We start from the raw sequence: 24,672 nt of genomic DNA on the forward strand, positions 1-24,672 counted from the left end.
GTTTCTGTGTCTCCCTCTCTCTCTGCCCCTCCCCCGTTCATGCTCTGTCTCTCTCTGTCCCAAAAATAAATAAACGTTGAAAAAAAAAATAGGTTGCTTATTTATTTATTTGTTTATTTCTTTAGGAGACAGAGGGAGGCAGAATACCAGCAAGGGAGGAGCAGAGAGAGGGGGAGACACAGAATCCAGAGCAGGCTCCGGGCTCTGAGGCATCAGCACAGAGCCCGACACAGGCCCCGAACCCACGAACCATGAGATCGTGACTTGAGCTGAAGTTGGACGCTTAACCAACTGATCCCCCCAGGCGCCCCTACTTTAAATAGGTCTTTAAAGTATCTTTTTTCCCCCACCAGGAGACCATAATTTAGTCCCTAACACTGTTGTAAAGGGATGTGGGAACGGGCTCTCCTGTTTCCTGGTTGAAAGTGATGCCATGGGCCAGAGAGGGAGAGTTAGAAGGTAAGTACATTGCTTTGGGAAGGACCTGAATTTGAACTCCAGCATGCGTCCTACATGTAACTGGCCAGAAATGAGTGTCGGGGCCACGTCTGGAAGCAAAAGAGGTTGAGGAAGTGTTTCAGTGCACAGCCTTGTGCCCAGACCCATCGTGGAAGATGGTCATCTAAGAGGAAGGAGGGAGGCATAAATGGTACCCTACATGGCTCCCCACAGACTCTGTGAGGAAACATAAAACCCAAAGTTACCTGCACTGATTTCCGAGCCACGTGGCTATAGCATAGACCTGGCATCCTTCAGACCTGTGTCTGAGGATGATGGTAACTGTCCTGGCCCAGAGTTTTCCAGAACGTGCACTGTGTAACACTGGAGCATCCTTCTGATGGGTTCATTTACTTGGCCTAGCTCGTTTATGTTACTGTTGGAGAAGTTTATGGATTCTTCCCTATCGTCACCTCCACGGAACGGCAGGAGAAGCCTAGTCTTGGCTTTCGTGTTCCTTCGAAAGTCGGCAGCGTTATAAAGTCTGTGTTTTCGCCCTTGTGAGAGCAGAGGAGGAACATTCCAGAACTTTGCAGAAAATTGTGCCAGATGCAATCATGAGTGTCAGGTTCTTTGGCCTTTTGGCCCCAGAATAAGGCTTGTGAAAGCAAACTAAAATATAGGGAATACACTCTGGTTTTCTTTGTTTTCCCCAATATTGACCTTATGACTATGGTGTAGTTGAAAGCACTCCTTGGGGTGCCTGGGTGGCTCGCTCCGTTAAGCATCTGACGGTGAGTCAGGTCATGATCTCGCGGTTCTTGAGTTCGAGCCCCGTGGCCGCAGAGAGAGAGGCAAACGCAGGATCCCAAGAGGGCTGTGTGCTGATCAAAAATAAATAAGCATTTAAAAAAAAAGTACTCTTTATATTAAGTGCATGATTTCATAAAAGGGGAATTTCGACCTTAGATATTTAGTTTAATGTGCTATATTTTGCATTGTTTTTCCTTAAAGAGTTAACTTCTCATTTTATTAAAAAATACATATATATTTCAGAAGCAATGAGAACTATATATATATAAAAATATGTGCTATGTATAGCTATATAGTATAATAATATATTATGTATCAGCATGTAGTAAATATATTTCATATAAGTACATATTTATGTAAATACAGATATAAAAATATATTTATATAATCTATAAATCTTTTTATATGTAATTTATAAATTATATACTCTATAAATGTATATAACTCTATATAATAGGTTATATAAATATTTATATAACAGAATATATAACATACATATATACATCTACATTCCTAAATGTACATATATATATATTCTTAAATAATATCTAAACTAATTTGAAATACCTCAGTTCTCCATTTTATGCTATTATTATCGTTCTTCTGTAACAAGTTGGAAAGTTGAGGCCAGCTTTGTCGGTCTGTTTGTTTTTCAAGGCGCAGCAGTCACTAAAATGGCAAGTTTTCTCTCTTAAATACTGCATTTTCCCGCCTAATCTGTCGAGTGACCTTTTTTGGAAAACACACATCCCGAACGCCTTTGAAAGCCCGAGACAGCATCGTCTCGCTATGTTTTCTCAGGGTCCTTTGTCTGAGCCACTTAAAGGTCTGTCAGGTGGCTCTAAGTGGAGGCACGTCCCAGGCATGGATACCCCGACCGTCAGAGTTGGAATCGCAGCCACATGGCACACAGGGGAAGGCGGGTCCACAGGGTGAGCCCCAGGTAGGGGCTGTGGGTGATGAGCTCAGATCTGCAGCAGAAAGGCCTGTAACAACACGTGTGCAATAGCAGCATCACACCTGTGGTGACAAGCAGCGGGCCCTTAGGGGACAGACCAGCTTTCCCGGGGATGCCACTCGAGGACGGGATTGTTGGTCTGGGCACAGAGGACACATGCCGGTGGGTTTCCCTGGCAGAGCCTCAGGAGCAAATACCACCAGCTGGACACGGTCCCCGTAGAGAACGGGCGCGTGTGGATGCCTGTAGGGTCCTCCTCCTACGGAGCTGGTGCAAGGATGGGGAGCAGTGACATGACGTCGATTGTGCGTTCTCTGACATAAGTCTCAGACACCCTGATTCGCCACGTCGTTGGGAATGTAACCAGAGTCTAGGAGTCGGCACGGAAGGATGGGAAAGAAGGATTTATGGAGATACATCACGAACGCCTGATGTTTGTAGTTACAAGGAAGCCTTTCTCAGAAACATGGAGTAGTGTTCTTGAACGGGAGACTTGTTCCATTTAGTGTATGTGTTCACGTCTGCCTCTCAATCTCTTATTTCTAAACATTTGTACCGACGGGAGCTCCAGAGATAGAATAGGACTACTCGAACATTGCGGATGGAGGCAAGTCTTGCCCCAAATTCATGTGTGAAAGTCCTCACCTCTGAGACCTCAGGATGTGTCTATATTTGGAGGTGGGGTCCTTTTAAAAGGGGATTAAGGTAAAGTGAGGTCATCAGGATGGCCCCTGATCCCGTAAGACTGGGGTCCTTATAAGAAGAAGAGATCAGGACACAGACACGCACACAGCGATGACCACGTGAGGACGCAGGGACAAGACGACCTCTCCACGCCAGTGAGAGAGGCCTCACGAAGAACCAGCCTCCGCCCCTCCTGGGTCTCACACTCCCAGGCCCCCAAACCATGGGAAACCAATGTGGGTTGTTTAAGCTGCATACTCCATCGTATTGAGTCATGGCACCCCAGGAAACTAATAGAAGACACTTTCCAGTACAATTCTTGAACCCCCGATATTTCACCTACAGAGGCAACCCTTGACCATATTCACCGGTATGCAAAATTTCTCTAATAAAGGGTCTTGTATGCTTGTGCATTAAATTTAAAAATGGATTCCACCACCAGTGCCATTCACTGAATAAAAATGAATGCAAAGAGAAACATAAAAGAGGTTTTGCATAGATTGTACTCTGCATATACTAGGGTTTTTGTGTGGCTTTCCTCCCTCCCCTCCCCCCCCATTTTTAATGGGGTTATATGTGTTTTTATTACTGAGATGTGAGAGTTCTTTATGTGCTCTGGACATAAATCCCTCATCAGATCCATGATCTGCAAATACTTTGCGAGGTTTAAACAGCTCCGATGTGCAGAAAACACTTCAGCCCCATTTCTGTGTCTAATTTAAACTGTAGTGAGCCATAGAGTTTCTATTTAGCTATGGCTGAACTTTTCTGAACCCAATTGGTCTCCTGAAAGCGTGACATTTTCCATAGATCTGCAGAGGTCTTGGGCTGACCTTGGGGTTAAAGTCTGCCATGGGATATATGGATCCTCTCTCTACACAGTTACTAACGAGAACAGAGAAGACGGAACACCACTGAAATATTTCTGTGATTTTTAAGTGTTCTCCTAAAAAGCTCTGATAGCTGTCAAGAATGTTTCAAAAGATGGCATATTTTCTATAAACCAGACGTAGAAACATCACTGCCACAGGAAGACGGGGAGAATGATGCTGGCTGACATTGATTTAGCAAATGATTGAAAGAATTGTTAGTTTATGTATACATCTGATGTATATATATATAGTGAATATACAGGGTGTACATATAGTATATACAGTGTATATATGTTACAGTACTTTATGTGCTATTTTTACACTTAGCAAGTGTGTAAACAATTGTTAGTATGTGTATCTGATACATAGAGTGTATATACAATGTATATAAACTACAGTACTTTACATGCTGTTTACATTTAGCAAGTGCTTAAAGAATTGTTAGTATATGTATCTGATATGGTACATGTATAATAGTGTGATAGATAATAATTATGTTATAGTATATATCATATATTATGTAATTATTTTATATTATACCATTATATACGAATACACTACTATCTATAATATGTATAGTACATACAGAATAATTTGTATAATATACATAGAGAGTATATGTTTAATACCTATGTAATATATATATATATATATATATATATATATATATATATATAGTGTAGTCATTATTCTTGCTTGGATAGTCTATTAAATATTTTTTTCAATGTTTATTTATTTGACACGGAGAGGGGCAGGGAGGGGCAGAGAGAGGGAGAGAGAGAATCCCAAGCAGGCTTCGCACAGTCAGCGCAGAGCCTGATGCGGGGCTCGACCCCATGAACCATGAGATCATGACCTGAGCCGAAACCAAGAGGCAGATGCTCAACCCACTGAGCCACCCAGGCGCTCCAAGCCTATTAAATATTTAACAAAGCTGCTTGTGCATTATACACGATGGTGTAGGATTTACTCTTTCAGTTGAATATTGATAAGAAATGTACTTTACTAGGAAAATATTTATATTTCCCATCCTGTCCAATACCTGAGAGGGTAGAACACATTTTGGAAGGAATCATTAAGTAAAATATTGATAATTACCATGCTATTTTCATTGTTCCTCTATATTATCTAAAGACTTTTGTAGCCAGAGGCATTTCTTTCCTATTTCTTCTCTCTTTCTCTGTCTCACACTCTCTCTTTTCTTCTTTCTTTCCTTCTTTCTCTCTTTCTTTTGCGTTTTATTTTTATTTCATTTTTTTCCTTGAGATTTTATTTTTAAGTAATCCCTATACCCAAAGTGGGGCTCAAACTCATGACCCTGAAATCAAGAGTCACATGCTCTACCCACTGGGCAAGCCTGGTATCCCTCAGGAGGCATTTTAATATTTTTAAAGCATGTTGATTTTTTAGAAAGAGAGAGAGAGAGAAATAGAACAGGGGAGGAGCAGAGAGAGAGGGAGACACAGAATCCCAAGCAGGCTCCAGGGTCACATATTATAACTTGTTTTGTTTATTTATTTATTTAAAATATTTATTATTTTTTACATTTTATTATTATTATTATTTGAGAGAGAGAGAGAGAGAGAGAGAGCAGGGGAGGGGAGGGGCAGAGAGAGAAGGAGATACAGAATCCAAAGCAGGCTCCAGGCTCCGAGCTGTCAGCCCAGAGCCCAACGCGGGGCTCGAACTCACAGACCGTGAGATCATCAGCAGAGCGGAAATCAAGAGTCGGATGCTTAACCAAGGGAGCCACCCAGGTGCCCTGCTAAGTTTCAAATTTCTGAATTGAGATGTCAAAGTACCTGGGTGTCTCTATGGAAAATCCTCCTCAACTTTAACCTGTGATAAACATTTGTTAATTGGAAAGGGGGATGCAAAGGCAGACTTCCGGCATAAATTGATATGAACACAGCTAAAAAAAAGAGAGAGAGAGAGAGAGAGCAAAAAAGATAAAGGGTGATCAGCTTGCCGTTACAGCCATGAAGACAGAAAAGGGGAAATACTCGTTAAATACTTGTTAAAGCAACGGGATCTCAGCGTATTCCTAACCAATCTCAGAAAATATGTATCAGTAAATGCCACCAATTATGAGGCAAGAAAATTACATGTTCTCAACATAAGAGAAACACAGGGTTTCCTACGTGTGCAAAAGTCTGTCGTCGATATTTTTAACAGTTTGTCCCTGTGGCCAGGAGGGATGCAAAGTCACTCAACCAGAGTTGAAAATTAGGAATGGGCTGGGGGGCGCCTGGGGGGGCTCAGTCGGTTGAGTGTCTGACTTCAGCTCAGGTCACGATCTCGAGGTTTGGGAGTTCAAGCCTCACGTTGGGCTTTGGGCTGACAGTGTGGAGCCTCCTTGGGATTCTCTCTCTCTCCCTCTCTCCGTGCCCCCTCCCCGCCACTCATTCTGTCTCTGTCAAAAATAAAGAGACATTGGGGCGCCTGGGTGGCGCAGTCGGTTAAGCGTCCGACTTCAGCCAGGTCACGATCTTGCGGTCTGTGAGTTCGAGCCCCGCGTCGGGCTCTGGGCTGATGGCTCAGAGCCTGGAGCCTGTTTCCGATTCTGTGTCTCCCTCTCTCTCTGCCCCTCCCCCGTTCATGCTCTGTCTCTCTCTGTCCCAAAAATAAACGTTGAAAAAAATAAAGAGACATTTAAAAAGCTAAAAACAGCAGAAAGGGGCTGAGGTCAGTACATGGCATAGAAAAAGGAATTCACATCTAACAGTGAAATAACTATAAGTGATACACACCCGAATAAATCAACATTAAAAAAAAAAGAAATGGGCTAACAGTGAAATAACTGTAAGTGGAAAGGAATTGCATTTATATATAAAATATTGTAAGTCATATACACAAAGCTAATGTCAAAACTAAAAGGGGCCGTCGTTCCAGCAGGGTTACTAGATACATGGCAATCATCTGCTTATGGCTTTTTATCATGGCCCCTGAGGTGATGCAAGTCCCTGGGTTGCTTGGTTTTTTTTTAAGTCCTCAATGTCGAACTCGAACTCAGAACCCCAAGATCAACAGTCGCACACTCCAGGGACGGAGCCAGCTAGGTGCCCAGCAACTGGCTGTCTGATTTCAGTTTTTCTCTTCTGGAAAAGAATGGCTTTTTTTTTTTTTTTTTTTTTTTTAGAAATGGATGTGTCTTATTTGTTTCTGGCCATTAAAAAAAAATAAAATTCAGGGCACCTGGGTGGGGGTAAGCACCTAGCTATTGATTTCGGCTCAGGTCGTGATCTCACGGTTCGTGAGTTCGAGCCCGGACTCAGTTCTGTGCTGACAGCTCAGAGCCTCCTTGGGATTCTCTCCTTGTTTCTCTGCCCCTCCCCTGCTCGTGCCGACACGTGGAAACCACGCAGACACCCGTCCAGGGATGCATGGAAAAGCAAAGTGTGAGCTGCGCACCCAGAGGACGTGTCATGTGTGATCGTGTCCCCAACAGGCAAACCCACGGACACAGATATCAGATTCATGGTGGCCAGAGGCTGAATGGTGGGGGGTGAAAGTGTTGATTCCATCTACCACGGGTGAAATATAGTGCAACATTAGCTCGATATGTGTCCATTAAAGCTACCACTTGGGGTTCAAGGTGCTTTTATGTTGAAACATAAGATACCTAGTTCGCTCTTCCAAAGGTGTTACACTAACATATTTTTTCACCTGGCAATGGGAACAATTTGACCTTTGCGTCATCCTATTTTCAGAATTGCAACATATACAGAAAGTTGCCTGTTCCAGTTTTGCTCTGCGTCCTGATCCTCTCCAGGGAGAGACTTCAGAATCTGCAATTAACCTCCCAGAGGCCCAGATCAGCGGGTGAAGACAAAAGGGCATAAATAGAAATGATAAGGTTAGACATTTGCAAAAAATCTCTGCAGGGATATGGAACGTGGAACGGACAACCAGATCCCAGACTTTGGTCCCATACGACTATCCCGAAGGTTTGGCAGAGAATTTCTGGTAAATGTGATCAATGTACTCTCTCTGTAATAAAGATTCTTGCCATTAAAACAAGTAGAACTCAGGGCCACCTGGGTGGCTCAGTCGGTTGAGCGTCTGACTTCGGCTTGGGTCATGATCTCAGGTTCATGAGGTCGAGCCCCACGTCGGGCTCTTTGCTGACAGTTAAGAGCCTGGAGCCTGCTTCGGATTTTGTGTCTCCCTCTCTCTCTCTGCCCCTCTCCACCTCATGCTCTGTATCTCAAAAGTAAATAAACATTAAGAAAAATTTTTAAGTAAAATTCACAGTCAGATTGTTACAAAATAATTCTTCCGGCCTCCACTCTATCAGGCACAACTATCTGTATCAAATTCCGGGAATCCACGCGAATTTGTCAGTATGTTGCATCCATTATCGTTTCCTGTGGCCATCATCTTTCTTATTACGTGGTTGTCATTTAAAATGAGATTTTAGATATCATCGAATTGCTACGATTGATGGATTCTATCTGGAAATGGCTTCGCAAGAGCCTCAGAGAGCCCAGGAGGTTGGAGTATTCCGTATTCCCGGACAGTTAATGGCTACAAATTGGATCAGGTTATTGCCCTGCTTGGCGATGTTTTCGTAGGCACTTTCTTCATGAACTAATTGCATAAGCAATCTCATTGGGAAGCGGGCATAGAAACAAGATAGCCAAGTCAACATTTTATGGATCAAAATCGTATTTCCTGGCGAGAATCCACAATTAGGGTAGGTTTTACACGATATGGAAGTCTTGGAAGACGGGACCAGCTTTCTCAACGTAAACGTATGGTTAACTTTCCATCATACACAACCGAGCTATGTATTAAACCATGATCTGTGTATGGGGCAAAGACTGCATTTCTAAGAGGTGTGTGTGTGTGTGTGTGTGTGAGAGAGAGAGAGAGAGAGAGAGAGATTGACAGATGCTGTGGGTCAAATATGGGTGGAAATGTAGGATCTATCAATTTGTATCATTACGTAGGGCTATGAATTTTCTTTTTCTTTTTTAATGCTTATTTACTTCTGAGGGAGAAAGAGAGAGAGCAGGGAAGGGGCAGAGAGAGGGAGGCACAGAATTGGAAGCAGGCTCTAGGCTCTCAGCTGTCAGCACAGAGTCAGACATGGGGTTTGAACTCATGAACCATGAGATCGTAACCTGAGCCAAAGTCGGACGCTTAACCGAATGACCGACACAGGCACCTCGAAAGACCCCAAGAAGTGCCCTCCTTAATGCCCATCACCCATCTAGCCCATCCTCCCTCCCTTTCAGGAACCCTCAGTTCGTTTCCTATATTTAAGAGCCTCTTATGGTTTGCCTCCCTCTCTGTTTTTATCTTATTTTTCCTTCCCTTCATAAAGAAATTGGGAAAAGTAGAAAAAAGCAATAAAAAATAGATTCTAGGGGCACCTGGGTGGCTCAGTCAGTTAAGTGTCTGTCCAACTTCGGCCCAGGTCATGATCTCACGGCTTGTGAGTTCGAGCCCCACGTCCGGCTCTGTGCTGACAGCTCAGAGCTTGGAACCTGCTTGGGATTCTGTGTTTCTCTCTCTCTCTCTGCTCCCTCCCCACTCACACTGTCTCTCTCTCAAAAATAAATAAACATTGGGGCGCCTGGGTGGCGCAGTCGGTTAAGCGTCCGACTTCAGCCAGGTCACGATCTCGCGGTCCGTGAGTTCGAGCCCCGCGTCGGGCTCTGGGCTGATGGCTCAGAGCCTGGAGCCTGTTTCCGATTCTGTGTCTCCCTCTCTCTCTGCCCCTCCCCCGTTCATGCTCTGTCTCTCTCTGTCCCAAAAATAAATAAACGTTGAAAAAAAAAATTAAAAAAATAAATAAATAAACATTAAAAAATTAAAAAAATATATATTCCAAATTCAATGAGCTTGGGACCTACGATACTTTGCACGAAAACTAAATGGACCTTTTGGGAAAGATGGTCTTTCAAGCAGACTGATGGGCAGGGCTGGGGACAAGGCGGGGAGGACACAGACAGGATCTCCAGCAGCCTTGGGACACCCGGCTTCCTTCCTGAGAGGGATATTGGGGAGCACGCAGTGTTTTAGGGGTACACCTGACCCCACTTTCAGATCTCCGTGGAGCCCTGGAGTCTGGGGCACATTTTCTCCCCTGCAGTCTGCAGCATACCCTGATTCCCAAATCTTGCTCAGCATAGGGAATGTATCCCTGGAAAGCAGACCCTGCCTGGTGGCACAGGGATGTGGGGAATGGGGTTGGCATCACAGCACTCAGCCTCTTCCTGTAAGCACAGCCCTTTTCCAGCTGCCTATTGAATCTGAGCTTTTCTACAAAAAGTGAGTAAATAATAGCACAAATCGATGGGCTGCAGAGTGCGTCCTGTGTGTACGATGCTGGCTTTCATAGGTGGCGGAGTTATGAGATCTTTATTCAGGGCACTTTGGTTCTGGGCCAGAGAGAAATTGCTATAACTGATATGTCACGAGTAAAAATGAACGTGTACGTACAGTGTCGACATCGAAATGCCCCGAGACCCACAGGGAGGGAACAGGAGACTTAAGCCCACGATGATGGGGAAGCTTCAAGGATGTAGGGTTTGCATGAACAGCATGGGGCTCTGCAAATGAGGTAAATGCGACCAGTTGTCCATGAGATGGGACGGGGTGGGGGATCACCGTGCAAGTGGCCATCAGTCAGTTGATGAACGGGTTCCGGTCAGGATACCCTGGGAGACAGGATGAGTGGTGACCCCTTTGGAACATTGTAGGTGTTGATTTGGGCGGTGGGAGATGATGTTATACGGACATGGCTCTAGAGCCTGAGGTCCGTCAGTTTACTGAGGGTCACTTTAAGCTAAAGGAGAGGACATCATGAAAAATGGATACACAGTGTGCTTGGGTGGCTCAGTCCGTTAAGCATCCGTTTCTTGATTTTGGCTGAGGTCATGGTCTCAGGGCTCGTGAGTTCGAGCCCTGCGTCGGACTCTGCTCTAACACCATGGAACCTGCTTGGGATTCTCCAACCCAGCTAGTAAGGGGAAAAGGCAGAGTTTGAGCCAGGATGGTAAAATTCAAGGCTCTGCTCTTAACTATGTTTTCTTTATCACCGTAAAGATGAACTGGGGACATGGCGGGGGGGGGAGGCAATTTACACAGTGTTTTGTTTATTACCTGTGCACAATTACTAGAAATCTTGCCATGAGCTGTCCAATGTTTCTACTAGGTCCCAAATTACAGCATTACTGTGTTCTTTAAATTCTCAGGAGCTTTGAAAACATCTCAGGGAGTAGCAGTTGTATGCAGTCTTTCTTGAGTTTAGAGTAGACAACCCATCTTTTTAAAAATGTGTTGAAAAGATGTGTTGTTAACTAAAACAAAAAAGAAAGAGAGAAAAAAAGAGTGGACGTGTGTCGTAAGGGGAACAGAGCCTCCTACAGGTGTCACCCTTGTGTGTCTGCTGGACAGGTGAGTTCACCTGGGATCCTCAGATGTGTGTTTTCCATATGCCTTCTGTGTAAATTGTACCAGTTCTCCACAGCTCCCTCACCTTGGATGTGACTTCCACAATAAGGTCTACGGAAGGGACAGGGGAGGGCAGGATTCCCCATCTCAGCTCTGTCTCTTCATGGCTGAGCATTTTGGGATCACATTCCCCCTCCCCTCGGAGCCTGCAGAGAATTTAAATGAGGTAATATGGGGCGCTTGACGGGCATGCCCACAAACACCACTGGTTACTGTGGTTTGAAACACATTTCTACTTGCTGGGATGAGCCCCGGGTGTTATATGTAGGGGATTAATCACTGGAATCTACTCCTGAAATTGTACCACTGTGTGCTAACGATCTTGGATATAAATTAAAACATGAATAGATACTGAAAAAAAAAATTTAAAGGAAAAAAATATGGGCGCCTGGGTGGCTCAGTCAGTTAAGCGTCCGACTTCAGTTCAGCTCATGATGTCACAGTTTGTGGGTTCGAGCCCCACATCGGACTCTGGGCTCACAGCTCGGAGCCTGGAGCCTGCTTTGGACTCGGTGTCTGTCTCTCTCTCTCTCTCTCTCTCTCTGCCCCTCCCCTGCTTATGTTGTGTCTCTGTCTCTCAAAAATAAATAAACATTAAAAAAATGTTTAAATAAAATAAAAGAATAAAAAAAGAAAAAGAAAAAAATAGAATATATTTCTGTATCTCTCTTCTGTCCCTCCTACAACACAAGCCACTGTCTGCGGGACAGACATTGGGTATCCCTTAGATGTCTCCTTGTGGTTTCCTCCCATATTAGGAAACTCCCCCAAATATCTGTTCCTGACAGATCATGACCGGCACTTACGTAGAGACACCAGACAGGTCGGGTGCTCTGAACACACGGGGTACAGAATTACAGGGACGTCCTGTTTACTTTTCATAAAAAACATACAAAACTGTCGCTGGAGGGAGCTTTTCACTCAGTAGGGAAAGTGTCTATTTGGTTATTTAGAGATCTCTCTACACTCACTGCTTTTCTTTACACTGCTTTTCTTCGTACCGAGTGACCGAAAAGGCAGGAATACGTGTCTGAATTGATTTAAATACTCAATAATATTTCAATCAGTATAATTCTTTTTAATTATGTAATATCATTTATTTATACCTATTTAAGTTTTCTTTTCTTTTTTTTTGAGAGAGAGACAGAAGCAATGTGAGTGGGTGAGGGGCAGAGACACAAGGAGAGAGAGAGAGAATCCCAAGTGGGCTTTGTGCTGTCTGCACAGAGCCTGATGCGGGACTCAAACCCATGAAGCCACGAGATTATGAGCTGAGCTGGGGTCGAGTCAGATGCTTAACTGACTGAGCCACCCGGGCGCCCCATTTATTACTTACTGAATGATATCAATTATTTAATCTTGAAATTAATTTTAATACTTTCTTGACCATTAATAGTACTTTAATTGTAATATTTTAGTGATTTGATCATTTAATTCAAGTATTAATCGATCAAAATATCTATTTTATACAATCTCCTATATGTTAGAAAATGCTTATGTAATATGGAAATTGTGGAATATGAAATTACAATTATGAAAATCCTTAGTAATGGTATTAATGATGGTATTAATGATTAAAATATTTACTTGTCTATCTTCTAACATTTTCTAAAATGTACAATTTAGCGGTATTACGTCCTCCATTCACAAAGCTATGTAACCATCAGCACTACAGAGGAAAACATTTTTAATTGAAGGGAACATTGAAAAAAAAACGAATATTTTAGGTTTTTTCAAAGTCAAAATTGCATTCGGTGATAATCAAAAGCCGCCCTCATTAGCTTTCTAGTTGGTGAGATCTCGTTTGTGTCACACAAAGCCCATTCCTATGAGCCATCAGTGACCACGTGTCATGAATGTCCAAGGCCCATGACCAACGTCTGATTAGGAGGAAGGTGACCTAAGTCCCAACTTGTACCTGAAGTGAAGGACACGGAGGGCAGCTCAAAGTTCTCCTCTTTGGGTGGCAGGAGCTGGGGTTTGATTTATCCTAGGATAGAAGTCCTAAGTTTGCATAATTGCTTAGGCCCAAGAGAAAGACGGCAGGATGTTGGAGAACATTCCATGCCTTGCCTCCCCCACGTTGTAAGTTGTTGAAATTATCTCTGGGGAATACAATGGTCTACGTGCTGCGTGCATGTGAAGACATTTCTTCACAGATAAAAGCGGGATCGCCCACAGCGAGTGGCCTTATTAGGAGGTGAGACTTCCCAAGTGTCCCTTGACCTGCCTGGGAAGTTTTATTCAGAAAAAGGGCCATGAAAAAGTTTATTTTGAAAACCACACTCCACTAAGAAACGAGCGTGTTTCCCAGAAAAGTGCTTCAGTGTTTGGGTTTACAAAGAGATGTATAAAGTTATTTCTTGGTCTTATATTGGACACTGTTTTATGCGTCTCATCTTGCTTCAGGATACATTACAAAGTAATGAATGCCTTTAAAATTCGAATGTAGTGAATTAAAAGACACTGGAATTGTATGGCTATTGACTTTTAGCTTTTATGTGCTGATTCCCAGCAATTAAACTTTCCTCATTTGACCCTGTTCTAAAGGATTAAACAATGAAATGTAATTGTGTGAAAACGTTATAACATTAAAATACATAGAAAATACCAAATTATTAAGATATGTTTCATATTTTCTGAAGTTGTTTTTTTCCCTAAAGTATACTAAAATCTATTAAAAGGAAAAGATATAACACAAATTCTAGTTCCTACATATTAAACCTTATAACTTGAATTATTTAAGTAAATTTGTGAGTTTCAATCTGTTTTCAAAATGAAATTTAATCTACCATTTAACCTTCTCCTGGTGGCTAAAATAAGGAATAATAATATATATTATGTGTATATATTATAACATATAGGTTATATATTATGTATATACAACATATACTTTATATAGTATAGATACTAGTAAACAATATTAAAAAACCATTATATAGTGTGATACATATATGTATTATGCATATATGCATGTATCCTTATGCATATATTGTTATGCAAATACATATGCACAGCATTATGCATATACAAATACGTGTTATGTCACTGTATCACTATGCATATAGATATACTCACCATTATGTACATATGCAAACACATATCATCATGCACACACATATAGCACCATCATGCATATATAAATACCTATAACATGCAAATACGTATATGCACATATGTATCAAGCCTTTGATATGAAATATAAATGTTTAAATATTGAGATCGCTATATATGTCTAGCACTGCGTGCATATACGTATTTTCCATGTAATACCTATGGAACTACACATGTATGACTTTTTGAAATATTGTTCCGTGCTTACTGTAACACATTTGTCGGTGGCCTTGCCAGCTTTCGTGAACACCCCATGAATCAGGGACAACATCTGGAGCCACAATTTGGAAGACGCAGAGAAGAGATTAGCGCATGCTTGGCGGTGCTGGGAATGATGTTTTTTACTCAACAATCTTCTGCATCAGGACTTGGCAAGCTTTTTCTGTAAAGAGCCAGAGAGTAAATATTGTCAGCTTCAGCCTAGGAGGTAAAATTGAGGATATTATGTGGGTGTTTATACAGCCTTTTGTGGTGCAGCCATCTACCAGTGGAAAAGCCATTCCTAGCCATGGCTTGCACACGCTCATTCTGTCGTCGCTCTGGGAGGAAGTGCTTGAGAAATTAATGCATTTTTTCACTCACGGAAGCAATTCTGCAGCTCAAATCTGTCCACGCCTCAAAGCAGCGTCTGCCTTAGCAAGAGCAAGGCTGTAACCCACAGACCTTGGGGGCATTAGCATAAGTCACCTTCGAGTTCAGGAACATAGGTCAATTCTTGGGGAAGTTTCTGGGGACATGAAAGGTGTTAGTTGTGGGAACAGATAGTTCAGGCTGCATTTAGTCTCTGCCAGAGGTGAGACCTAGATCTTGCATGACAGGGTGTTCAATGTGTCCCTTATTAACTCCGTGTGTGTATTGGTTGACTTGTGTCTGTGACACAGGAGACCCTCGGCAGTAGGGGCCCCAGGTCAGGGACCTGAACTGTCCAGGTGTGTTGACTGTGCTGCGTGAAGGGATTTAGGAGCATAAACCACAGTTACAAATATTCTTGTGTCACTGTCTTAATTGTGTCTAAATTTCTGCTTCACTCATTAAAAAAAAAACCAAAAAACAAAACACAATATCTAAAATAGACACCACGGGGCACCTGGGTGGTTCAGTCGGTTAAGCGTCCGACTTTGGCTTGGATCATGATCTCACGGTTTGTGAGTTCAAGCCCCGTGTCGGGTTCTCTGCTGACAGCTCAGAGCCTGGAACCTGCTTCGGATTCTGTGTTTCCCTCTCTCTCTGCCCCTCCCCTGCTCATTCTCTGTCTCTCCCTGTCTCAAAAATAAATACACATTAAAAAAAAATAATAAATAAATAAAATGAGACAGGACTCCCTCATGGTAGCTCTTAAGAGTAATGAGATAGCATGAGGGCCTTTTTCTGTCCCCGGGCAAAGAGGACCTGTGACTTCACATAAGTTTTGGAGATTGAGAATGTCAAGGAGGCAGCAGCAAAGTAAGAGTTGATATTCCACAGTGAGATTCAGGGAGATTTCCAGAGAGGAGAGGGCAATGAACTTGGGGGCTGGTTCCCATATCAACTCCTGGTATCTAGGAAGCCCTCAGTGGATGTTTTCCCAATCAATGCATCAATCAAATATCCATCAATCAATGCATGATAGATAAGACCGTAGATGTAATCTCACTGGTAAACGTGCAATCGCATAAATGATTCAAGCGGGGGAAATGCACACTGATCTGTACTCCAGGACAGGATATTTATTGGTGGCGTGAATTGGCGTCTGGAAGGTTGTGCCGTGGCCTTGGTGAGGAGCCAAAAGCTATGAGATTTGGCATTGCCAGAGAGGGGGAAGAGGGGCAGATATAAGTGGGTTTTAGGGGTGAGCTGATTTCCCAGGGCCGGGCCATAACAAAGTACCACAATCAAGGTGTCCTGCTTCCCCCTTCTCATAAGAGCACCGGTCATATGGGGTTAGGGGCCATCCTACTCTGGTATGACCTTATCCTAGATTCCACCTGCAATGACCCTATTTCCAAATAAGGTCATGTTCTGAAGCCCTGGGGTTGGGACCTCAGCATATATTTTTTGCAGGAAGGCACGCAGGGAGGGTAACCAACCACACCTTTTGGTAAATAACACGGCATGGAAAAAGAACCAATTTCAAGGAGTCACAAATGGTCCCGAAGCCTCTTAGTGGGGTCTAGATGGCCTTGATCTTAATTGAAAAGGAAAAGAGCAGGACAACCTTATGGCTTGAACCCACTGGGTTTATAACGCGTGGGAGTTATTTAGGAAAGATTTGGCTACAGGCAGTTGGACATAGGAGAACTCACATGTGCGGTGTGATCCGGTCAATACAACGGATTTACCTCCTCCAGGAACTGCGTTATTGCACGGCACAGGGGTAGGATGACAATGTGAGGCTGACTTACGTGCTGCTGAGAACGTCTCCAAGGCACACAGGTGTTTGTGACCAAAGCAGTGTGCGTGATGATGTGCAGAATGTATTAACATCATCGTAAAAACAAGATGTGTGTGCAAGGTACAGTACGGACCGGCTTGTGTATTTGCAGAAAGTCCTGGGATGAAAATACAAGATGGTAAAAGCCTACGCAGAGTTTTGGAGGGGTACTGAACACCACTTTGACCCCCTGGAATTCAGCACTGTTTTATGGTATTATTTTAAAACAAACAGCTGGTTTGAATGTGGGTATTGGCCTCGCATTTGGGTCGACACGTCGTGGAATGGTTGCTCTGAGCCTTTCTGCACATCACTGTGTTTCGCAGGTGGAGGCTGAGATAGAATCATTCGGGGGCAAGGTGTGTGGAGACCAGTTTCCCTATCGTGACACACCTGACTTCAGTCCGTGATGCACAGAGTTTAACCATATGGCACGGTGTCTCTCCTGGAAGGAAAGGAGACAGATAAGCTCTTGGAACCAACACCCAGCCTTGCAACGGGTGAACTCTGTTAACAGAAGAGAGAACAAAAATGTGAACGGTCCAGAAAATATACTGAGAAGTAATATTGCTTGTGTGGGTAACAGCTTTTGAGCTGTGAGTGGTTCTCTTCCGACTTGGCTATTTAATGATCCATGTTGCTCTTTACATGCAAGAGAGACAGACCATTAGCACACCCTGTTGGGAAGTGAGGATACAGAGAGGTCCAATTTTACACCACATTGGTTTTCAGCCAGGACGGCCGACGTGACAGTGGGCTTTACGGGAGTCATTTATCTTTGAGGCTCTCTTGGAGCTGGTCCATAACTGCATAGACTTGGTTTAGCCATGCAAGCCGTCAAAGGCGCTGGCATCTCCAATGCCTCTGGAAAGTGTATTATAGTAAATGCAATTTAAGAGGCTGTCTGACAACTTCCTGAGTAGATGCTCCGTGAGAGTGTGGGGCTCACTCCTGCAAAAGAAGAACTCAAGAATGTCGTGTCTTCGTTATGGTGAGGCTGAGAACCAATGGTGACATCATTTGGATTGGGTGTAGTGAACAAGCACATCTGAGTTTTACTTGCCCAAAGTTACCATTTCTCACTGTGATTTTAATTTAAATGTATGCTTAAAAAACGAAGTCTTTAAATAGCAGGAAAGGAAGGCATATTAAAGATGTACATCATGGGGGCGCCTGGGTGGCACAGTCGGTTGGGCGTCCGACTTCAGCCAGGTCACGATCTTGCGGTCCGTGAGTTCGAGCCCCGCGTCGGGCTCTGGGCTGATGGCTCAGAGCCTGGAGCCTGTTTCCGATTCTGTGTCTCCCTCTCTCTCTGCCCCTCCCCCATTCATGCTCTGTCTCTCTCTGTCCCAAAAATAAATAAACGTTGAAAAAAAAATTAAAAAAAAAAAAAAGATGTACATCATGTGTCTAAGAACATAGGCAATCCCCCCACTCATTTACAGGTGTGGATTACAGATGCATCTGAAGTTTGAAAGGCATACAAACAGGGCAGAAATTTGACTTCTCTAAGACCTGGCTGTTACCAGAAGCAGAAGGCAGGGGGGTGATAGGAGATTGCAGAGGTGGAAACACGCAGGGTAGGCTTCTGACAGACTTTGAATTGAAGATTATATAGGCCCCTGGTGTTCTACCGACATTTGTATGAGGAAGCACTCCATGGTCTAGTGAGGAATCCAAGCCACAGATGGGATAAATCGCCAGGTAAATCTCTTAGCATTTCATATTATGATCTTGTTTATAAACCACCGCTGTTCACACTGTTTATGGATTTCTTCAGTTAAGTCTCAAAATTACCACAAATGCAAACCCACAAAAAAACCCCACCCACAATGAACAAATATTAATAAGTTTATGTTCTTGACAGTTTTTAGATGTTTATTTGTTTTGAGAGGGCTGGAAGGGCAGAGAGAGAATCCCAAGCAGGGTCCATGCTGTGAATGCAGAGCCCGATATGGGGCTCCAAATCATGAACCGTGAGATCATGACCTGAGCCAAAATCAAGAGCCAGACGTTCAACTGAATGAGCCACCCAAGAGCCCCTAAAACATATTCTCTCTCTCTATATATATAATAATGGATATATATATATATATATATATATATATATATATATAATAATGGAAGGATAATTAATGGAGGGCATATTACAACATATGCTAATTTTGGGGTGGTGGTGTGGGTTGAATTATGTTTCCCCCAAAAGAGATATGTGAAATCCTAACGTCCTTACCCCCAGTCCTCGTGAATTCAATTTTATTTGGAAATAAGGTCTTCATTTAATAATGAAGTTAAGATGCCTTCATTAGGGTCGACTCTAATCCAATATGATTTATAAAAAAGGGAATTTTAGATATAAAGACAAATTTCGGAGAGAAATATCATTAGGCTTATCATTAGGCTTTGTGGAGGGTGTTATATATTCCTCAACTAGTAAGAGTTTTGCGAATGTGCCAAAATCCAGTGAAATCGAAACAAAAACAAAAACACGCTAATGAATGGACAATTAAGACTTGGAATCACATTCCGAAGTAATTCTCCATTTCTGTCAGTATTCATTAGAATTAAATTTTAACGTGGGCTCCAGCCTGACTCGGAAGGTACAAAGGAATGCTTCCTGGCTGGGTCGCGTGGAGGAAAAGGTTGGCATCGTCCCCCCGAAGGTGGCAGAAGGTAGGAGACCTCAGAGACTGTTTACGGGGAACGTATTTCCACACTCCCCGTCGCTGCATAATTCAAACCCACTCTGCTCAATTGGATATTTTAATCTTTAAAGTGAAGAGGAAAAATATAACCTTTTAGAAGCAAATCTTCAGGTGGGGACGTTAACGTGTTTGCCTGAAAAGCCATCCATTTTTGCTGCGGCAGGCAATTTGTGGTGGGAAATCATTTTCATCTCAGCCGGGAGATTGGAAAATGAATGTGTCAATGGGGGTTTTTCACAGGGAGTTCTAGACGTGGGAGGCGGCCGTGGTGGGAAACAGGATGATATTTTGTCACCCGGACCTCATCTGCATGGGATGTGTTTTGGGCTTTGTGACCTGAAGCTCTGTGGCTTGTGTCTGAATCAACACCAATCTTCCAACAAATTTAAATTCCAGTTTTGCGCAAACATTTTTCTTAAATGGGGCCCAAATTGCTCTAAACTGTTCAAATATAAATGGTAATCAGTTTATTTCAATGTGAAAGGAGTTAGTGTTGACCTGTAGGCATCCCAGCTTCGAGGGCTGTTATCAGAACACAACTGTGAGTCCACTGAAGGTCAGTAAGGCTGGTGACTGTGGTCACTACAGTGTGAGACACGGTGCCATTTGGTGGATCTCTTCCTGGAGGTATCCATTCGCCTATGTGTAAATGGAATAAATACTACTTTCCCTGCTGGGCTCAGTTCGTGTGTATAATTTGCTGTGGCACAAAGATTTCTCTAACGTCACGTAGAAACCCCTTTCGTACCCACCTTACTAATTAACGGTCTGAAATATGTTGAGAACATAGGTCCTAGTCAAGCTTTGAGAAGCACTCTGGTGTCTCCAGGGCGTGGCTCTCAGGCTTTTAACCAGGATGGTCTCTGAGCTCATGAACATCTACCTGGGGAAAGTGAACGTCACCAGCAGGTGGGTTTGCACGGAGGGTCCCGCGTAGGGGGAAGTAGGAAGACGTTACTGTCAACCTGCAGACTCTTTGATCCCCAGGGCAAGCCGTTTCACGGTTCTCTAAGATTTAACGGTCTTCGTTGTAAAACAAAACAAAACAGAACAAAACCAAAAGCAGGTATAGTATCAGGATGTGCCTTAGACAGGTGAATGGCTACCATGATATGTTATTATTTGAGACCGCTCTTCTGAATTCATTGAGGAGAGAGATGGTCAGGATGAGTGAAGGGCTCTTCTGGGGCACATGTGTAAATGTGCTGCCCACCAGGACTGAAGTTCAAGTTAATGCTAACTAGCCAGGGAGGATCCGGAACTTTCTGACCAAGAGCCGATTCCAAGGCTGAATCATCTTCACAGCAGGTACAGGACAGAAAAACTCTCTCTCTCTCTCTCTCTCTCTCTCTCTCCTTCTCAAGTGGAGATAAGAATTGGCAGATAACAGTATTCCAAATTTCTGAAAACTAAAACCTTCCTCTTGTGTATGTGTGCGTGTGCCTAAGACTTAAGTTTTTTTTTTGTAAACCAGGGTTTTGGGGGTACATGGGCGACTCAGCTGATTGAGCATCTGACTCTTGATTTGGGCTCGGTGTGGGGCTCCGTGCTGAGTGTGGATCCTGCTTACAATTCTCTTTCTCCTCCCTCTGCCCCTCTCCCCTGCTCACACTGGTGCTCTCTCTCTCAAAATAAAAAATAAATAAAATAAAAAAGTAAAATCTTAAGGAAAAAAAAGCAGGATTGGGTTCACTGCAAAAATTGCAAGGGAGGTATGGAGAGCTGCTATGTTCCTCCTTCTGCCCCACATGCCCACGGCGTCCCCTGTTACCAACTTCTCTCACCACGCGACGCTTTTTTTAACCAGGGATGAACGTACACCGACAGCTTAGAATACCCCAAGTCCTAGTTTACATCAGGATTCACGCTTGATGTGCCTTCTGTGGGTTTGACGGATGTATGATACGCATCTGTTCTGTCTGTCCATCTGCTGTCCCCCCAGTCCCTGGAGACCCCCGATCAATCTGTTTACCATCTCCATAGTTCTGCCTTGTCCAGGATGTTGGACTTGGAACCTGTCTCCTCGTGTTCTGAATTTTTTCCCGTCCAAGATTTTATTTAAATCCAAGTTAGTTAACATAGAGTGTAGGGTTAGTCTGAGGATCCTAATATTTTGAAGGAGAAATGATTGAAAGCATGGAGGCCAAGACAGGACCAGGAAATGCCTTGAACACAGGTGTCCTTTTATATAAAAAAATGTTTTCAGGGGCACCTGGGTGGCTCAGTTAAGCATCTGACTTCGGCTCAGGTCATGGTCTCACGGTTCGTGGGTTCGAGCCCCACAGGGGGCTCTGTGCTGACGGCCTGGAGCCTGCTTCTGATTCTGCATTTCCCTCTCTCTCTGCTCTTCCCCCACTGAAGCTCTGTCTCTCTGTCTTGCAAAAACAAATACACATTAAAAAATGTTTTCATATCCACAGCGACTAGCCCAATGTATGGTATCCATTAGACATTTCACATATAGTTAATAAAAAATATTGTATGGCAAAGTGGAGTGGGAATTGGAGAATGTTTCAAAACTCCACACATTTGTAAAGACGTATGCAATATTGTACAGAGTCTGTCCCACCTCTGCTGTGAATAGAAAGGCTGTTCTTTATGACGTGAAACGTGAGACATTCAGGAACGGGTCCTTCCAATACGTACTGTTTTGCCAGTGGCTGCCCAATGCGGCTTTCTAATTCACCAGATTCATCGCTCTTGTCATCACAGACACGATGAACTTTCATTAGCGCCTTCACCAAGGTCTATGCGTGGACATAGCGCTTAGTTAACTCGTGAGAAGCTGGAAATGGATGCCTTCCCGTTTGGCCATTTGCCAGGATGAGTACATGATTGGCATGTGATCGTGGGGTTCGCAAACATCTGTCTCTTTTGAGACCACACGGTACCTACCGTTGGCTGTTGGGTCAGTGACCAAGACTCCTTTCCAGATCGTCACCACAGTTAGGATAAAGTAGCAAGGGCTTCTGACCGTTGAGCATATTTTCCTGTGGAATCCAATCCTAGGAATCAATTACGAGTCTTTGAATGCAACCGGTGAGATTTGCGTCCATGTTATGGTTTACACTTTGGTGGAGACGCCACCAGTAAGACACAATGCTCAGTTTGACACTTACGTAAGCATTCCACTTTGCAATATAAAATGCATCAGTCCTTTTAAACAGATGGCCTGGGAGAATGTCTCTGAGTTTACATTCGCAAAAATACGTTCCCTGCAAAGTTCCCAGGCACATTTCCCAAAGTGGGAAGATACCGGATCTGAACTGACAGGCAACAGAGGTCTCCCGTCCCTGCCTTAAGATCGCTTTGGAGCCTGGCTCCCAGCCACGTCCGTGATCTCTCCCGAGACAGACCCGATGAAGCAGAGGAAGCTGGCACTGAACCCCAAAACAGCAGAGGCCTGTGAGAGTGGGGGCTTTCCCCACTCAACAACATTATGCAAAACGCACCCTTGGATCCCATAGGCACATACGGAAAATCAAGTGTCAACATGTCAGTGGAAACGGCACAGGCACCTTGACCAAGCGCGATGCATGTAAAAGAAGGAGGGACTGGACACCCAGGGCCCCTAAAGCAAAGAGCTCTATCGAACAAGCATGTCTATCAAAGCACATGCACACCGTGTGTGATGAGCACCCTGCCCGGCTCATCTCCATTTTAACGGCAGAGGGAGCTCAGTGGCACCGGGGGATCTGCACCTGCAGTTTGCTGCTGTCTCCTGTTGGCCAGATGGAAAGGTCCCCCTTCCCCCATTTGTCTCCCCTGAGAACTCGCACCCGCCCTCCAAGGCTCAGCAAATATATGAGGTTCCCAGGGAAACGTTTTGTGAAATTTGGTGTCCCACAGGTGGTTACGTGGCTCTCCCAAACTGTGACCCATAGCGTGCTGTGTCTTTTGCATGTCAGATCCTGTAACTCCTGCCCTGAGACAGCGGTCTCCCTGCAATGCCCAGGTAGGAACAGCCCCAGCCTCCCCCCTCCCCCCCGACCCCCTTCCTGTGCACGGGAGAAGCTCCCCTTTTCCTGGCCGCCATCATGAATCTCCCTAGGTTTCGGGTGTGCCCTGGGACCAACTTGGCTCGTGGAGAGCTTGCACAGGTACGAGGTGTTGGGCACCTTCATGGTACATTGAGGAGCGTTGAGTCTGGCCTGTACCCACTGGCTGCTCAGAGCTAATGACTCGCAAGTGCATGCTTGTTTCATTGAAGCACAATTCACGTAAAATTAACGGGTGAAAGTGTGCAACTCAGCGGCACACACTGAGTGTGCTCACCAGAGTGTGCCATGTCACCACGGTCTGGTCCCAGGACGTTTTTATCCAGCTCCAGAGGAAACACAGTGCGTGCTAACCAGATGCTCTGTATTTCCCCACCTCCTGCAGCCCCTGGAGACCATGACTCTGCTTTCTGTGTCCAGATCTGCCCGTTCCGGACAGTTCTTATCAGTGGATGTACGGCGGGTTCGTTTTAGCACAATAATTCCACGAAGGACCAGGCCACTGTGCCGATAACTGTACCGTAGAGTGAAATGCAGGCACGGAGGCGTTCTGAGAACTCAGAAACAGAGAAGCCACCCGCGATGAAGGAAAACTTGAGATCCGCACCATTAACTGATTGTGGGACATGACCGGGCCCGCCATCGATATTCCCGCCAGCCTGAGCAATACATATACCATGTTGGCTGCTCGTGTTCAAAAATCATTAGATATTGTTGCCTGAAGGTGGGAAAACGAACAACGAATTCTTCCTCTTGTATGTTCTTGGGTCGGCAGATGCTCGCGTCTGTTTCTGATTTCTGCCTTTCCTCTGGCTTCCTCTAAACCCCAAGTACTGAACAAAGACGTATCCTCCAAGGAAGGTGTTTCATTGGGAGGGATGTTGTATAGCTATGTTCTCACACTGGCAAAGTCCCAATCAGGCAGGTGTCTCTTGGGTCGTCTTTGCACTTTCCCAGGTTTGAAAAGAGGGAACCAACCCATATGCAGGTTTACCATACAACACAGAGAAGTTTCTTCAAGAAGTTTCCTTAATGCGAGCACAGCAACAATGCGTTATTTCACAAGGGTAAGGCTTTCTTTACGGGGAAAAAATCCCCTTGGGGCGCCTGGGTGGCTCAGTCAGTTAAGCCACTGACTCTTGACTTCGCCTCAGGTCATGATCTCACAGTTCGTGAGTTTGAGCCCCGTGTGGTGCTCTGTGCGGACAGCTCTGAG

The 24,672-nt window shown here is 44.2% G+C and overlaps 1 long non-coding RNA gene across 6 annotated transcripts in view; it reads right to left on the minus strand.

Moving 5' to 3' along the window:
• Window positions 1–24,672, minus strand: part of LOC123595154 — a 40,248-nt gene that overhangs the window by 11,152 nt on the left and 4,424 nt on the right. For 2 of the 6 annotated variants that reach the window (XR_006711060.1, XR_006711054.1), the window contains 3 exons: window positions 22,354–22,463; window positions 17,147–17,198; window positions 13,473–14,725 (listed from right to left, as the gene is read on the minus strand). This is a non-coding gene — a long non-coding RNA (uncharacterized LOC123595154). Of the gene's footprint in view, window positions 1–1,276; window positions 1,323–1,824; window positions 1,921–1,988; window positions 2,238–13,472; window positions 14,726–17,146; window positions 17,199–22,353; window positions 22,464–24,672 lie in introns of those variants that run through there. The other 4 variants (XR_006711057.1, XR_006711055.1, XR_006711058.1 and 1 more) reach the window with 4 other exon arrangements.

The sequence above is a fragment of the Leopardus geoffroyi genome, chromosome X (genome assembly GCF_018350155.1).
Source record: "Leopardus geoffroyi isolate Oge1 chromosome X, O.geoffroyi_Oge1_pat1.0, whole genome shotgun sequence".
NCBI lineage: Eukaryota > Metazoa > Chordata > Mammalia > Carnivora > Felidae > Leopardus > Leopardus geoffroyi.